The sequence below is a fragment of the Desmodus rotundus genome, chromosome 4 (assembly GCF_022682495.2).
Source record: "Desmodus rotundus isolate HL8 chromosome 4, HLdesRot8A.1, whole genome shotgun sequence".
Taxonomy (NCBI): domain Eukaryota; kingdom Metazoa; phylum Chordata; class Mammalia; order Chiroptera; family Phyllostomidae; genus Desmodus; species Desmodus rotundus.
Window position 1 is genome coordinate 133,960,858 of NC_071390.1, and position 17,992 is coordinate 133,978,849.

Genomic DNA, 17,992 nt, shown 5'->3' on the forward strand with positions numbered 1-17,992 from the left:
CTCTGAACTCTCTGAATAATGTGATTCTCTACATATATAGAAAAAAACCTACCGTAAAACAATTTACTTACATTGTAGTCATCTTTTACCAAGATATTAATAGTATACAAATTGTATATTTAAGATACATAAAAATATGTGCTTAACTATCTTTTCAGTGCTGTCACATCACATTGATAGCAAGAAGCATATGTATTCAACATCAGTTGCAAAAAATATGTATATACCCCCAAAACAAATATACATATATATGGCAATCATTGTATAGCTGTTCCTTAAAACATGACTTAATTGCATAAATTGTGATTAACTATGATAATAATTTGGTTTTCATGCAAAGTTTTTATTCATTAGGTGAAAATGTTTGCATGCTTGACAGCGTGTAACCCAAATTTGCCATCTAGTTATTATGAAGGGGGCACTGGTGACCGTTCCATTGAGCTGTTAATGATTAGTGCTTCAAGGATCCATGACTAAGGTCATGGGTGTGATCTTCTTATGGCTTCGTTAGTTTTTGAAACTACAGACTGTTCCTCTATCAGAGCTGGCTAACCCACAGATTTGTGGACACTTGGTCAGTTGTATCTGCTTTGTTTTCAGAGGGCAGTGAGTTGAGAAGTTGCATTGCTGGGGAGTGGGTTGTAAAGAACCTCAAAAATTGAAGATAAGGCATCTGGCACTTGAGATCTGAGAGGTTAAACTCGGTGTAAACCAGTGGTCCAGGGGCAGAAAGGAGAGCAGTTGGAAACACACAACAAAACACAAGGGAGAAAGTTGGAATGAATCAGGGAATGAACAAATGTGGAATAAAGCAAGATTATGGGAGGTAATAGATATATAAAATTGCAATAGATGAACTAGCTGTAAAACAAAAGTGTTGTATGAGAAGAGGATGCAATAGCAGCCACATAGTTTCAACAGTGGGTGATGAAGTCTCTCTTTTTTTTAATTTATTTTATTTTATTTATTTATTTTTAGAGAGAGGGGAGGGAGGGAGAAAGAGAGGGAAAGAAACATCAGTGTTTGGTTGCCTCCTGTGCATCCCCTACTGGGGACCTGGCCTGGGACCCAGACATGTGCCCTGACTGGGAATTGAACCAGTGAACGTTTAGTTTGCAGGCCAGCACTCAATCCACTGAGCCACACCAGCCAAGGTGTGAAGTCTCTCTTTAATTAGACAAAGAATGATGTACTCATATGTTTCAAAATTTCAAAAATGAAGCTTGTGAAATGATGCTTAGTATGTCTATTATTTATCCTCAATGAGAGAAGTTGACCAATGAATCACAGCTGGAATGAACTGTTTTCTAACTGCCTTGATTTTTCTTTCTTCAACATTTATGGATCATCTTTTATGTGTCGGAAGCTTCTCTGCAGATGTAGTCCCAACCTCCCACAAGGCTGCAGAAGTGGGTGAATACACTGACCCTGTTAAAGTAGAAGTGACAAGGGTTTTGATAGGGGTTTTTATACATTACATAAGAGACTCCCATCCATTATCCTGGGCTTGAGCATGGAAAGCTTCCCAGATGAGATAACCCTTGAACTGAAGAAGAAAGCTCTAAAAAGTGGTGGAAACACTAAAATCTGTCATGAAAAGTAACTTGCATTTATTCCATTTACTTAATTAGTAAGTATTTCACTCTGGCTAGTGTGGCTCAGTGGATTGAGTGCTGGCCTGTGAAGCAAAGTGTCACTGGTTTGATTCCCGGTCAGGGCAAATGCCTGGGTCCCCAATAATGGGTGTGCGAGAGACAACCACACATGATGTTTCTCTCCCTCTCTTTCTCCCTCTATTTCCCTCTTTCTAAAAATAAATAAATAAAATCTTTAAAAAATAGTATTTGTTAAACCACCTACTTTCACCTAGAAAAAAATAGAGCATTAATTTTAAAAATGGCTACAGAAAAAATATTTTAGTTGGTTTAACTTACATAAATATAATTTTCACATAATTTTATCCTAAAAATTGGCTAAAGTATTATTGAAATTGTTGTAATACTTATTACAATGCAGGTTGGTTTCACATTTCACATTTGACTCCAATGACATCATTAATGTATTTATAGGCTTATTCATTGAAATCTATGGACATTGCAGTAAGAGATTATTGACATTCTATATGAAATGTTATTTTCTATCCCAATGTTTTATTTATATTTTCAGAAAGTGTTAAATTATAGGAGGAAGGTGTGTGGCCTTAAAACTTTAAAATATTTTTATTCAACACTTCATAATATAAGAATAATGTGAGAAATCTATCATTGCATATTAATTATAGTATTCAGAAGCCATATAAAATGCTTTTTCTACCTGTATACACAAATTTGACACATGTAAAAATTTATGTACTTAATTAAAATACATTTATTTGAACACATAAATAAGTTTCTATCATCAAAGTTTAGAATGTCATTAAATATATGAGGAAAAAATATTATCTTGGGTCTTTGACATAATAAATTGAGAAGCAACAACTAGATTTATGCAAGGCTTATTTCTATGAACAACGGAATTTTTCTGGAACTTAGAAGTTTATTATTAAAACTATATTAAATTCTTCAAATAATTTTTGTAAAAATTAAGGAGACAATGAGGCAAAGCAGTTCTCTCTATATATTTATAGAAAAGACATCTGTTGATCTTAATACATTTATTGGAGGTAGGTATCTTGTCCAAATGATAAGCTTTCTCAATAAAATTGATTGCTCATCAACATGTCTGTATTAAAAGAGACATAACTGGCATGAATCAAGACTTTAATTCATATAGAATCCAGAAGCTTAAGAAACTGAAGTTTATTTACACATCTATTCAAGGGGAAATATATATGAATAGCCATAACAGATATTGTAAGACAAACAAAAAAAAAACAAACAAAAAGAATAATACCATCATATCATCGCCAGAAATAAAGTATAGATTTAAGACCCAACCAGAAGCAGCCAAAGAATTAATATAATTTCTTATCCAAAAGAAAAAATAAAAAACAACCCAGAAAATTTAAAGTATTTGAAAAGTTCTTAGCTTATTGTGAAATTAGTTTATTCAGTTTGTCTGAATTTATTGTTATTCTCTAAATAAAGGTAAGTGACATTTTATCTTGTTTCTTCTCTAAATTACCAAATAATTTTTTAAGTTAATATACCTTATTTGATATATTCCAATCTGCTGGGATTGCTTATATGTTAGATACCTCTCAAAAGTACCAGAAAGTTTTATTAAGCACAATTCTTCTTCTTCTTCTGTCTTCTGTCATTTCCCTCTCCCAAGACTCTAAGAGTAAACGTTCCTGCTTTGTACAGTAAAGTTCTGTAGAGTGTATAGAAACAGATTAGACTCTATTATACCTCGTCACTTCCCTTAAACAACTGAGCCAATGATGTCCTTTTCTTTGACATGTTTGTTCAGACATCCACGGGTTCCTCAGCAGCCCTCCAAACTTGTTAAAAGCACGTGCCCGTTTCAAGTACTCGTGTTGGCACTTGCTATCAAACACAGATGGCCATGAGTGTCATTGTGTCATTAGTAAACTCACAAGAAAGGCATTTTTCCATGTTTATAGTGAACTTGAAAGACCTTTAGGTAGTTTTAATGAAAGGGGAATACTTGTGCCAGAACACACATTCCATAGAAAAATATTCAAGAAATCAACTCCCCAGTGAGTTTTGTGTTCATATGATTTTTTTTTCTAAGATTCTTTGTATTCTGGGAGTAAATTTAATGTCTCTGGTCTTTAAGTTCTGAGTATGTGATTTAAAATATTGTACTTCCTTAGAGTATTCAGTAAAAGTAGTTATTTTAACTTGCTTTCAGCTATTAATTTAAAATAAAAGTTTAAAAAATCTTGGTTTCTTTCTTAACAAAGTAAAGAGTTTGCCTGAGAAGAACTCCCAAGTGAATACTGATGCTAGAAAAATAAGATGGGTGAAGCTTGAGGTAACCTCTTATCTCCATAAGACAGTCTAGGGAGAAAAACATTAAGGAACAAAATTTGCGCTTGGGAGAAAGTCTGCACTGAAAATTCTGACCCAGGGAGGAGGACAGTGCCCCAAGAGGTAGAAAATCCAGGAGATTCACCACCCATACATCTCAAATGCATACATATTCTACACACCCCACAAAAAGCTGGCCACGGCAAGCAGCCCTACATTTTCCAAAGGCAAACTGGAGTTATCATGTACAAATGTGAGCAAATATATCAAACTTGCTAAAGATTTGATGAAAACCAATAGTCAAGAGAAGTGCCAAACTCAACAAACGGAAGAATTAGCAATGAAAAAGAGTGAATAAAATAGGGAAAATAGAGAAAAACTTTAAAACTGGCAATTAATGTACTTGAAGTCAAGAAGGTATTGAATCTGTTAATAAAGCTAGGCAACTATGAAAAAGAAATAAAAAATTGAAAATTAAAAATATGAAGTGTCAAACATTGTAGATTTCCTCTCCCAACTCCATTCCAACTTTTCTGTTGCATGCTGTATTGCGTGCTAGAGACTTGACAGTCTGCATTTCTCACACACCTCGACCGTTTGGGTTCTGTGTGGGACCTAGCTAGCTTCTCAGAAGAAGAAAGCAATGTGTGTGGTTTGGAATGCAGAAATAAACATGCTGAGGTGGAGGCCACGCTGTAGCTGCTTTTGTTGTACTCCCTGACAAGTACAATCAGGAAAGCATTTGGCTTTTCTGGGGCAGCTCCAGCAGAGGTCCAAGTGTCCGTTCTCTGGCTTCATAGGCATTCAGAACCGCATGTGACATCTGCTTACTGGTACATGTCAGGGCTGAGGCCTCATGGTCTGGTGTCCAGCAGGGGTGTAATGTGATGGCACCTTATGCCTGGGCTGTGGTCTAGGCATTTGGACATGAAGGCAGCCGTCATGGTGGCAGATGCTTCGCAGTACAGAAGCAGAAGACCCTGCCCGGCCGCTCCTGTCATGTTCTGGGAGTTTTCCTGGACTTCCCAATTACAGACTGCTCCTCCTGACTCAGATAATTTTGTAAACATCTCCTTCTATCTGTTAATTTTTTTCTGCTTAACCCAGCCAAGTGCAACTGACCTCCCGATTGATCTATGTGGTCATCTAAATAATACCACTTCATATACATGGGTTAAAGGGCAAAATAGATGTATTTAAAGATTGAAATACTAAACTGGAATATAAAATTAATATCTAAAATGTAACACATAAGGGCCAGGAAATGGAAAATATGAAAGAAAAGCTGAAACACAAAAGATAAATTTATAACTTCTACCATTTGTCTAATAGGAATGCTAGGATAGGACTGAGAAAATGCAGGGGAGGAAATAAACAAAGACATAAAATAAGTTCTCAATATTAAAAGCAAATTTTCAGAGTCAGGTCTTACAAAGTTACTAACTGTAGACCCTTTACATTCTAATATTTACAGTTATTATAAGAAGGTTGAAATAATAAATATGAATAAGCTCAAGAAAGAAGACATCAAATGAAATAAGCAGTGGCCTTGAGTGATGAGGCCTTGGTTTAAAAATGAATAAGATGGCAGGAAAAATAAAGTAGTAAGCATATTGCTAATCACAATAAATATAAATTGATTAAATATCTTTATTTATATAGATACTATATCTTTTCATTTGTTATAAGCAAACTATGGAGCCCTGAAAAGTTCTCTGAGGCAACTATAAAAATAAAATATAGCAAATAGCAGAACAATACATAAATTGTGATCACAGTTAAGTTTGAACAGGATTTAGGTGTGTATATGTATAAATGTGAAGGCACAGGTAAAGGTCTAGACAGGTAGACATCAAATTTTTAAACAATGTTTCCCTCTGGAATAGGAATTGAGCCAGGGTTGAGGTGGGGATGGAAAGCTGCCGTGAATCATTTTTTCCAATATGCCATTTTTATAATATTTATAAGACAAAAAATAAAGATTTTTGCTACTTTCCAAAGATAACTCTATCAATAAAATCATTTTTAACTCAGAAAAAATGTACTATATATGCAAACATAAAACTTCTATTTGACAAACCATTTCTACAAATCAACTTGTACAATCAATGATTTGGTTAAAGTCCTTCAGAATTTGAGAATAAGTTCTTAAAAAATCATGCTCTTTGAAATAATAATTCATATAAAATATATGGGGAACTTTCCCAACACCAACTCACCCTGCACATGATTTGTAAATGGATGCAGATAAGACTCTTCTAAATCTAGAACCAACATGTAAACTATAAGAAAGAAAATAGAATGTAGAGTTTACAATAAGTCTGGGGAAAAAATGAGAAAAACAGACTTTTTTCAGCAGTAAAAAGAAGTATTTTCAGCAGTAAAGGAAATGAATTTTTCTAATACAAAATAAATGGTGTAATGGAACTATTTCAATGTGAATGCAGGTAGCTTTCAATAAGATCATACTTTCCCCTGACACAACAGAAATCAAGACACCTTCTTGTATCAATTGTTTCCACAAACAGCTCCTTTTCCAACCTTAGTAGAACATGTACTGTCAGCCAAGACACTGCTTTGGTCTTTCTGTAGGCTATATATCTCAATGAAACTTAATAGAGTTTAGCCATGTATATCACTCATAAATTGAGTAAATGTTAATCCATTTCTTTTGTTCTCATCAAGGGAGCAATTGGTAAATTCAGGAGAAGAATAAGACTCCAGACTCTTGATAACTCTCTTCAGACCCTTGACAATTGTGCAGCCTGTAATTTTCAGCAGGGACCCCTTAGGATAACTGATGCTCTAGTGATCTACTCATTATCATTATATAGTGAAAAACGCACTATCTGTTTACTTAGGGACTTTCAGTTGTTTGAAAAAAGCCAGCTATTAACATGATTCTTCAGAAAATATCCTGGTACATACGTGTCAGTGCAGATTCATGATAATTTCCTTAGGGTATGGTTCTCAGCATAGAATTCCTGGAGCGAAGGGCGTGCACCAATTTAAGGTTCTTATTGCTTAATTTTCCTCCAGAAAGATTACACTAATTTGGCAAACAGACATGTTTGAGAGTACATTCTATACTTGGAAGATCCATTTTATTAAGCTATATATCTTGTCTCACTTTGCATTTTTTCACAAGTGAGATTAAGTATTTTTCCCACTTATTGGTTATCTGTGAATTTGTTTCATGAGCTACATATGGATTTGCTGGGCCATGTTCTTAATTAGATTAAATGTAATTTTCTTATTAAATGACAGAATTCACTGTATTTTAAGAATATAACATATAGTATACTAATGTAAGGACTGATAAATAAATGATAATATAACTGACATTGAAATTCTTATGGTCTATATATTTTATAACTTTGAATATATGAATAAATAAATTATAATTGATTTGGTTTATGATATTAATATGAAAAATCAAAAATTCCATTACAAATGCAGCTACCTCAATGTGGTCTTCTAGATCCCAAAGTACAACCTAGATTTCCTTAGTATTGTTTCTTATACCATCAAGCAATTTTTCTTCACAGAGGTTATTATAGATTATACTATAAATTCATCTGTGTGGATATTTAATAAAATAAAAAATATTTAATGCCACTAGACTGAAAACTTTGTGAGAGCAGGGATCATCAATGACTTGTATGTAGGGCAAATCTGGTATAGAGTATGTAACAAGAATTATTTCTTGTTCAAAAGCATTTTTGTAGGTAGATTTATATTTTTCCCAACTTTTCTTTACCTGAGTAATAGAAATGAGTAATTTCTATTACTCATTTCTAGGCTACAAGAATGATTTCTGTGAACACAGACCTTAATAATTTCTATTTACTAAATAGAAACGGTTTATTAGGAAACATCCCAACTCACAAAATACAAAAAAAAAAAATTTCAGCTTGAGTAAGTACTGTGATTGTCTTAATATAAAACTAACAAAAACAAATACAACAGTGTTGTCAACATCATGCTCCTACTATTTATAGACCTTTAAAAGGGCATCATTTTCATGGAGAATCAAACAGGAGTTTTCCCAAGATTAACTCCAAAATTCTAGACGAAGTTCTTGAGAACCAGCTGAAAATTCTTAGAAAACAATCCTTCTTTTTTCTTTCCTCCCTTCCTTCCTTCCATCTTTTTTTCCCTTTTTTTTCTTTTTAACCTCCCAACAGTTTGAGAAATAATGAGAGAATTAGAGACAAAAGTGACCAAAAGAAATATTAGAAAAATAAGAAAGCTCGATACAAATAAGGCTTTCCTTGACTTCTAAACATATCTTTAATATAATGTGGGTCTATATTTTAGTAAATTTACATTTTAACAAATGTAAACAGAGATATGATTACTATAGCATATTGTACATAACATTATAATGGTTTATGATGATATAGTATGATTATTTATTCACATGTGACTCTTTCTGATAAGCACAGATACTACACTTGATCTTAGCCAAAAGGCCAAGAAGCAGTACATGTGACTCTTTCTAATTAGAATAAAATCCAGGCATTGATGCTTTCATTCTATCATTGAGCCAATATTTATTAAATTTCTACTATATGAGGAACTGTTCCAGACACAGGGGACACAAGAAAGGAAAATGAAACAATGAAAAACTTTGTCCTCACGAGACTTAAAATAAAAAAGAGATCTAACCAAACCTAGAGATTAATGAAAACAGAATCAGATCAGGAGGCAAATACCATGATGATAATAGAGAAATGCATAAGTACAGTTTGTAGACCTGGAAGTCAGGGGCAGATGCTCTGTGTGTTTGAGGAACAGCAAAGCCAGCAGTGCTAGAGCAGAGCGAGGTCAGCTGTGAGGTGCGATGTTAAGGTGGGGAGGGGATGAGGAGTTAGCCTTGAAGGTGATCACAGCAGTTTTAAGCAGAGGAATAATGAGAGATGACTCATGTCTTCAAAGGGTTCCTCTGGTTGCTCTAGGTCAGGCAAAGAGTGAGCAGAGGGCGAGCAGATGGTTGTCTTTGTCACTGCCTTGTCTGCCGTTGCCTGCCACACAGTGCAGGCTCCATCAGTGCTCACTGAGTCAGTGAGTAAATGAACAAATGAAGATGCTTAAGACTAATTACAGATTTCATGAATATAATAAATAGCAACGTCTCTAATGATATAAGCTATCATTTTGAATAATACAGGTCATTAGGCGGAGAAAAATTTTCCATCACTGAGAACCAGATCAAAGATTTCCGGAGTGGTTATTAGGGTAGTTACAGGGAAAGATGGCAAAGGTGGTCACAGAACTGATTTATCATAAGACAATTGTGCTGAGTAACTTCTATAAGTGAGCACTTCCTTCAGCAGAAATTGTAGATATTGAACTTGACATACCTTGCTATGAGTGAGCATAAGAGTAAACCAATGGTCTTCCCATGTATTAAGTGGTGCTTGGAAACTCCTCACGTGGCATTCTTGATAAGAAAGCTCCGTCCTTATTCTTGGGTCATGGGAAATGTAAATTGAAAAGGAAAAGGTTTCAAATTTTTTAAGATGCTTGTTTCTTTTTATTCAACTGTAAGTAATAGATTTGAAAAACAAAATAGTTCAACATTATAGAAATGACTCCTAACACCTTTAATAGTACTCTCCCTTTCTCCATTTTTGGAAAACAAATTATACAAGCAAACTTCTAAAGAAGAGAAATGTCTCAGAACCCAGCAGAGGATGTGTTCTTCTGGGAAGAACTAAAACGGAAAAGCAGTGCACCTGCCTCCAGCTGGGCCCCCTCCACATATCTCACACTGCCCCGCCGTGTGAAGTCTGAGCCAAGTCAAACAAGGAGCAATTTTAAAGTAGCACCTAAAGAGAAACTCAGGCAGAGTTTGCTAGCAAAACCCCAGACCGTAAAAGATCCTGCTGCACAGGCTTTATTTTCATTTCCTTGACCCATTTGCAGAGAGTTGCTACTGATGGCCAGCTTGGCCTCCCTGTACACAGCATACCAATAATAAACAGAGGCCAGCTGACACCCAGAGACACCTGCAGAACACTCACAGTGCAGGATTGTTCATCCGAGGGGAAACGTTTTGCCTGAGGGTGGATGGGTAGCCATCCACTGGCTCAGTACACACACACACACACACACACACACACCCTGAAAGAAGTTTCCCAAGGACCCTCCTGAGGGCCCGTGGACTGCCAAGAGAGCTAATAGAGAAGGACCGCTGACTGTGGGGAGCAACGTGTGAAAAGGCCTCTGTATGCTGTCATCCCCTTGTATCCCAAGCACTTGGACTTGCTGAAATTAATTTTGCAAAGTTTGGGAGAAACTGCTTGCAAACCTTTGCACCAAGACTTGAAGGCATGGGCTTATTATTCCAGTTTCTCAGGATCCAACTTCTTATTTATTCATAAATTACATATTTGCCAATGAAAATACTTTGTTGAAGCTCTGATCAAGCAGGTGCATTCAAGTAACCTGAAAAGCCTTCACTAACATTTGAAAACTTTGCAGAACTGGGTTTCTTGGAATTGACAACAAAGGTCTTTTTTTTCCTTCCATGAATTCAAGTTTGAAATACTTTTTAATAATTCAGAAAATAATTTATGTTGGTAATGGATCAATAGAAATATATACAATGACATTTATCATTTTATAAAAGTAACTTATTTCAAATATGTTCAAATACAATAATTAACATGTTTTAGGAGACTGCTTGTTATTTTCAATATTCAGTATACTCAATGTTTTTGATTAATGGTTATTCATAAGAGGAGAAATGAAAACTGATTTTTTATAATGCTAAAGATTCAAAAACTAAGATTCAATCTACTTGTAATATTTTTGACTGGATAAGTTCTATGAGAGAGCATAAGAATGGAAAAACAGAAACCTGAACCCAGCCCTGGCTGGAGTGGCTCAGTTGGTTGAACGTCCTCCCGCAAACTCCCAGGTCGCCGGTCAGATTCCTGGTCAGGGCACATGCCTAGGTTGTGGGTTTGGTCCTTGGTCAGGGTGCATATGAGATGCAACCAATTGATGTTTCTGTCTTATATAGATGTTTTTCCTCCCTTTTTTCCCCACTCCACATCCCTCTCTCTAAAAATAAAATAAAGAATAGGAAGGATAGAATAGAATAGAACTGAACCCAAAGATTTAACATAACATAACCAATGGCCACATAAGATGAGGACAGAGTTAGTGTGGAAACTAGATTTCAAACCTCTAATACAATGTGATCTTCTGGAACATTGTGCAGTCTATCTTGTGCATGTCTTCCTTCTGCAGTTGTTGATGATACGGTGATCTTAACAAGAGAAATTAGTAAAAATAATGGGTACTCCCTGGCTGGTGTGGCTCAGTGGATCGAGTTCCGGCCTGTAAACCAAAGGGTCATTGGTTCAATCCCCAGTCAGGGCACATGCCTAGGTTGCAGGCCAGCTCTCCAGTAGGGGACACATGAGAGGCCACCACACATTAATGTTTCTCTCCCTCTCTTCCCCTAGCTCTGAAAAGGAATAAGTAAAATCTTTAAAAAGAAAGAAAATAGGTACTATCTTTAAAATTGTTTAGCGACTCCAGTATATTGAAATCTTTTGTTTACATCAAGTCTTAGGAATAGTCCAGACCATTCTTGGACAAGAGAGAAAACACCAGCTGTGATTTAAATAGCAATGCCACTGACCTGAAGCTGGGAAAAAGCCAGTTTGACTTAAAAAAAAAAAAAAAACTCCACCTGGACTTACTTAACACCCCCTCCTTTGCCGTAACCCTAAACACATGCCCTTGGACTCCCCAGGGGACAGGAATGAAATCTGTAGAAAGCAAGAGGCTTAGTCTTAGTTTGTGTTGGCAAGATTGTTCCAAGGCACTTCTATGTCCCGCTTCACCTTAGGTTGGCCCTTTACCTGCTTCCCATACCTCACCTCTTTTCTCCAATAGGCAACTGAAACTCAGTATAGCCAATAGTCACTGTGTAGATGAATAAATCAGAAACTATAAAATTTCTCCCATACTGTCTTTTTATTGTTTTTATGAAGATATTCAAGGGATATACTGGAGGCCTTCTTTCATGGCATGTAACCATAACAATTAGAATAGTAAACATATAGGTGCATTGGTCCAGCTATTTTAAAATAAAGTCTGTGTTCATATTATTCAGAATGCTTATCTTAAATAGAGACCTTGCTATTCTACATCTAGCAGCTAAAATATAAACATTAAAGCTCCTTTAGAATACCCAGAAACTTTATTATGCATTCATTCATTCATTCATTTATTCAACAAATATTAATTATAATAGCTTACACTGACTGCATATATCTTACCTGTGTCTGCTTTTAGGGTAAGTATTCTGCATAGGTTAAATCATTTCAGCTTTGCAACAATGCATAACCTAAGTACTGTTATTATTTCCTTTTTCTAGGTTGGGAAACTTAGATTCAAAGAGGTTAAGTAACATGTTCAAAATTACCCAGCTAAGAAGTTATAGAATTAATATTCAAATAGAGTCCCTTGCAAAAATATTAATTATGGGAAATGAGGCCCCAAATGTACAAGAGTTCATTGCACAAGGGTTTACTCCAGAGGCTAGAGGGGAGAGGGACTGGGGAGCTAATGTCTAATGGATATAGAGTTTCAGTGTTGCAGGATGAAAAGACATTTGGAGATGAGCAGTGATGATGGTTGTACACGAGTAGGAATATATGTAATACTACCAAACTGCACATTTAAAAATGGTTCAGAGGGCACGTTTTAGGTTATATGTATTTTACAATAAAAAATGAACAAAAAGACACTAACATAGTCATCCAGCTCTTCCAGAATATGCATATTTTATTTGTATAGATTTTCATCAATATTTTAAAAATGTCATAGTATTCTCAGTTGTCAAATACTGCGTGTGAAGACCATCCATACCCCAAATCTCAGCATAAAAAGCTCTAAGTGAATAAATAATCACAGTAAAATATGATGTGCATTATGAAGGGTCATGTACATAGAAGAATGATTGAGCCTAACCCAAGGGAAGCATAAGCGTCCAGAGGAAGGTAAAGAAGATGCAGAGAAATGGATATGTGTTTTAGGCCCAAAGAATACATATATGGACATAGACCCACAAGGAAAAGTACATTCCAAGGATGAAAAATGTTCAGAAATTGAAGTGTGGAGAGGAGGTTAAGAGACAAGACTAGAGGCTTGGGCAGGAATAGAATGAAGAGAATCTTATAAGTTATGTTAGCAAGTTCAGACTTTATCTCAAGGTAAGAAGTCAGCCATTGAAAGAGTTGAGTTAGGGGTAGGCACGTTAGATGTCTTTAACTGCAGCCAGAAGGAGCCAGCCTGAAAGCAGGGAACTCAGTTAATTGTACTAGACCACGTAAGAGGGGATATTGGCTGGACTGGGGTAATGTCCACGAGAATAGATGCAAGTGGACAATACTTGAGCTAATTAACAAGTGGAAGAGTCAGAATACAGTGAGTACTTAAGGGAAGAGCAAGGAGTTAAGAGTGATAATAATAGCTGACTTTTTAATAATGCTTATCACAGTCCAGGGATTGCACTAAGCACTTTACCTAAATCATCTCACATAATTCTCACAATAGTCTACAAGATATTTACTATTGTAGAAATGGTGGGCAACATGCCTTATGTTGCATGGGTAAGAAATAGCAGAAATGGGGTTGCAATCAAAGACTGTTTACTCCCAAACCCATGCTCATCCCCACTCCCTAAATAGTCTCTTTTCAAAAGGGTAGATGGTATGGCCATTTACAGAAGAAAAATGGGAGAGAATGTGTTGGGGAAAGGGGTCAATATAATGCCAATATTCTTCAAACACATTAATGGGAATGGGCGTTACATGTAATTTATTAGTTTCATGATCAAAATATTGAAAGATGTTTTACTATTTCTCTTAAGTTAAACTATTAGGTCAACTATTAAAAGCATTTAATAATAAATAGCAAAAACAAGTTTCTTGGCCCAGTTGTAAATCACAATCACCAGTAGAATTTTTAAAATCTAGGCATGTCTGGACTTCACCCCATGTAGGAAATAGCATATGGATGGGTATTGTGCGTTTTTCTCAAATGCTTCTCAGAAATCCCAGGCCTGCAAGCCACCATTCTATGCTGCTAACGGTACTGCTTCTCAAAATGGGAGAACAAGACTGCTGGCATTAGGAATTCTGGAAGAGGTGCTTATTGAAATGCAAATTCTAGACCTATTCCTGTGCTTCTAAATCAGAATCTGTGGGAGTGTGGCCCAGAAAGTGTGCATTTTAACTAGTTTCCCAAGTGACAGTTAAATACAATAAAATTGTTACAATAAAATTTTACAGCTATTGTTGTGTGGTATTCATCTGCATTCATATTATAGCGATGTTTCAATAATAAAAGCTATGCCATTAGTCTTCCAAATGTGTGACACTGATACCATCCATTGAGGACACACCATTTTAGCATCTAACAATTTTCTCTTCTTTTCTATTAACTGTTTAAAACATAATACTTTTCTCATCATTCCCCAAACTGTCACTATTGTGTGAAAGAGAACGCAGATCCTTGAATCAGCAGGAACTGGTACTTGTTGATAGTGCTCCAAATAATTTTGCATGTCACAACTGTGGTGCATCCACTCATAAATCTAGCCCCTGGCAAGGTCACAGGAGCTGTTTCCAAATAAGACTTCCATGGAAAATATGTCAGATTTATTTTTCTGTGAGGACAATGAGCACAACATGAATGAATTTTCACTCCTTTGATACTCTAAAATATTTGTTTTTTAATGCTCATGGACTGTAAATCTCCCCTGGAGCTGGCATCCCACGCGTCTATTAGTTAGGGCTGTCATGTGCCATGATGCAAGATGTTCACTGCACAACTCCAGGGGGCACCATCCTTATTGTGGTCTAGGAGGGCAGTTCTCAAAGCCAGTAATTATAGCCCGAGGGAATCTTAAGTTTCTAAATTAAGTTTTCTTTTGCTATTTCCTATTACATCACATTGGAAAACATGTCCATTACTCAAAACGGTACATGTGCATTTGTTGACTAAAATAACTTAAAAGTACTTGGTAAATTAAAGAAAAGCAAGACGTGTCTTTACCAAAATCAACATCATTTGATAATTGTGTTCAGAAAAAAATTAGACTGTGGCAGCTGGTCACAAAAAATTGTTTACATAATTTTCAAAACCATTACATTTTCAGGTAAATATAAAGTTCTGAGTTTTCCTTAATTTGACTTTAATTTAAAATGTAAAGATATCAGGTTGTTAATTTTAATCTTGACTGTTTATTTTTTTCCTAAAAATATCTGTATTCAGATTTCTCTATAATTATTTCCCTACTAAGAAGTTTAGAAAAACATGTTATCATGTCGAAATCTGTTACAAAACTTTCAAGATAAATGATGAAAACAGAATGCAATGAAAATCTTTGTGTACTTGGCATTTCTTGGCAAATAAAAAGTAAAATTTGAACCTTAGCTAGGTTCTCTTCTTTGGACTGAAGTGATATTATTCTTTTTTTAATTGAATTTATTGGGATGACATTGGTTCCCAGAACCACACAGGCTGCAAGTGCACAACTCAACAAATCATCTGCACACTGCATTGTGCACCCACGAATTGCCCCAAGCAGTCTCTTCTGTCCCCGCTTAAATGTTGGATGATTTTTAATTCACTTCCAAAGCAGCACTGTTTGTTTTCACAAAAGCTGAGGTCCCACTTACAGAATGTGTTTTCTATTACAGAAAGATCTGTTATGATGCTTAAGTCAGTGTTTTTTATCAAAGAGATTCAATATAAATGTTGCCATTCTACATTTACACTGGAAGCAAGAAAATAGTGTATCTCAAACATTTCAACAAATTTGACATAATTGTTATTTAGAGACCTCTAGCTTAAAAATTAATTCTTAAAAAATAAAATCAGGTGTTTATCTTTTAGTTTTGCTTTGCTTTTTTTAATCTTCTACTCCAAGGGCTATAGAAGAGTATAAATGCAAAATATGCATAACTGGAAGAGAGTATTACATTTATCTTTTAGAAGTTTATAATAATTATGTTTTCTTAACCATATGCTTTAACAATATTTTACTTTACTCATTTAGCATGTGATTATACAAATCAGATTTTGCAGTATGTACTGAACATAGTAACGAAAAATGAGTTGAATATTTCAGATAATAAATGGCACAATTTATAAGCCCATAAACCTATTTTATTAAGTACTATCATTTTAATTTCAGAGTATTATAGTGAATATATTGTTTTTAAACCTGAAAATATGTTGAATATTGAAGGTTAAAATCAATACTCGCTCCTTAGTGGACTAAGAACCCATGAGGCCCCCCTAACATTCATGTAGTCCTCTTCAACTACCTGCTTTGTTGTTACTTGATAACATTATCCACAGTTTTGTGAGGAAGGAGAGAAATATCATGTACTGAATTTGCTATGAGCCACACAGCATGTGAGACCCGTACTTTTTTGAAATCAAGAGGAGAAGAAGAGGCAAAATGTGAATGAGATAAATTTGCTACCACTGGGGAGCACTACTAATCTCAATAAGGAAATAAATACAGGATGTTATTTATTAAAAGTGTGCTTGGGGATTTTTCTCTATATTTCATACTTCCATTCTGATTGCCCCCTGATATGTCTGGCTGTTTGATTACTGGAGATATTTTAATGAATATAGAGTTTCAAATGCAAGCAAACAGTATAATGATGCTGCATAGAATCCTGTCTGCGCTTACTCTAATTAAGGAACAACGTCCTTTGTACATACGAAATAAGGTTTGGTCTCTCAGCATTGACATTACTCCCACAACAATATACAAGGCAACTTCATGTTAACCTTCTCAGTGAAATCCAGGAATTAATTTTGGGCCCATACTAGAGTAAGACATGAAAGCTGGCAGAGAACATCCCAGATTGGGGCATGTTACATAATAGATTGAAGTGACAAGTTCGCAAGTAGAGAGGAGGAAAAGGTAAAGCTCCTTTAGTCATCTCAGACAGGAAACAGTGCTGTTTGCTAACTGTATGTGCATCTACAGAAACCGAAAGCTCAGTTCCCTGATGTTTTTGTCTTTACTTTCCCTCAAAGTGCAAGTATATTCTCAGTTCATTCACATCACTGAGCACTCAGTAAGTATATACTAATGGATGAACTGGTGAGCAGTCTCTCACTTGTGGTTGTGGATGGTGCCAAGTGAGCTGGAGACATCTGGCAGAAAAACTGACCGCGTGCCAGGTGTGCAAGGAGGGCCATAGTCTCCACATCAGTGAAGCGCCTCCCTACTCTTGGTTATTGTGAGGGCTACTTGAGACCACAAAAGATCTTTAGGAGAGACTTCCTGGTACCAAATAAGCACTTTATAGTTGCTAGGACTGCTATGTTATTGTCGGTGCTGCAACTGCCAACAATTCGTGTGAGGCCAAGGTGTTTTGAAAGCTCTGAACTTAATGACCAGAAGGATTTTTACTAAGTATATCCAATATGATTATGCCACTTTTCTGCCAAACACTTTATTGGCTCCCTTATACTGGTTTCTTCTGTGGTGTACTGAGACAGAGGAAGAGACGCTAATACTCAGAGTACAGGTGTCCACGCCCATTGTGTTGGACTGACAAATGACACTAATTTTGGTAGTCATTTCACAGAGCAGTCCATATCAAATTTCAAGTATAGCAGGAGCCGAGCTTTGTGGAATATTTTAGTTGAGCCCGGATCTTGTTGTCTGTACATGGGTGAAGGACACCCTCATATCTCTGGGCAGTGGACAAATACCTACAAGAATAATTTCAGAGACCAGTGACAATTTCACTCCATATATCTCTAACTTTCTTCTCTCATTCTGGGAATTTGTTCATTAGAACTAAACATTTTTGTTGCTGTAGATTAAAACTTTATTTTTAAAAGTATAACAGTTTTGATAGAGTCTTGTATGCTGCCTTTCCTCTTACTCCGCGCCTTCCTTCATTGCCAGTCACCCCATCTAGTCACTCCTGGAGCTATCACAAGGTATGGCTTTCAAATATTTCCTAAGCAGTGCTTTTCAAATTTTAATG

The 17,992-nt window shown here is 35.7% G+C and overlaps 1 protein-coding gene and 1 pseudogene across 2 annotated transcripts in view; one reads left to right on the plus strand and one right to left on the minus strand.

The window, feature by feature from the left end:
* CFAP299 (cilia and flagella associated protein 299) overlaps positions 1-17,992 on the plus strand; it is a 498,584-nt gene that overhangs the window by 398,186 nt on the left and 82,406 nt on the right. The gene's annotated exons all lie outside the window — the stretch shown is intronic.
* Positions 8,322-8,422, minus strand: LOC112296445 (U2 spliceosomal RNA; annotated as a pseudogene).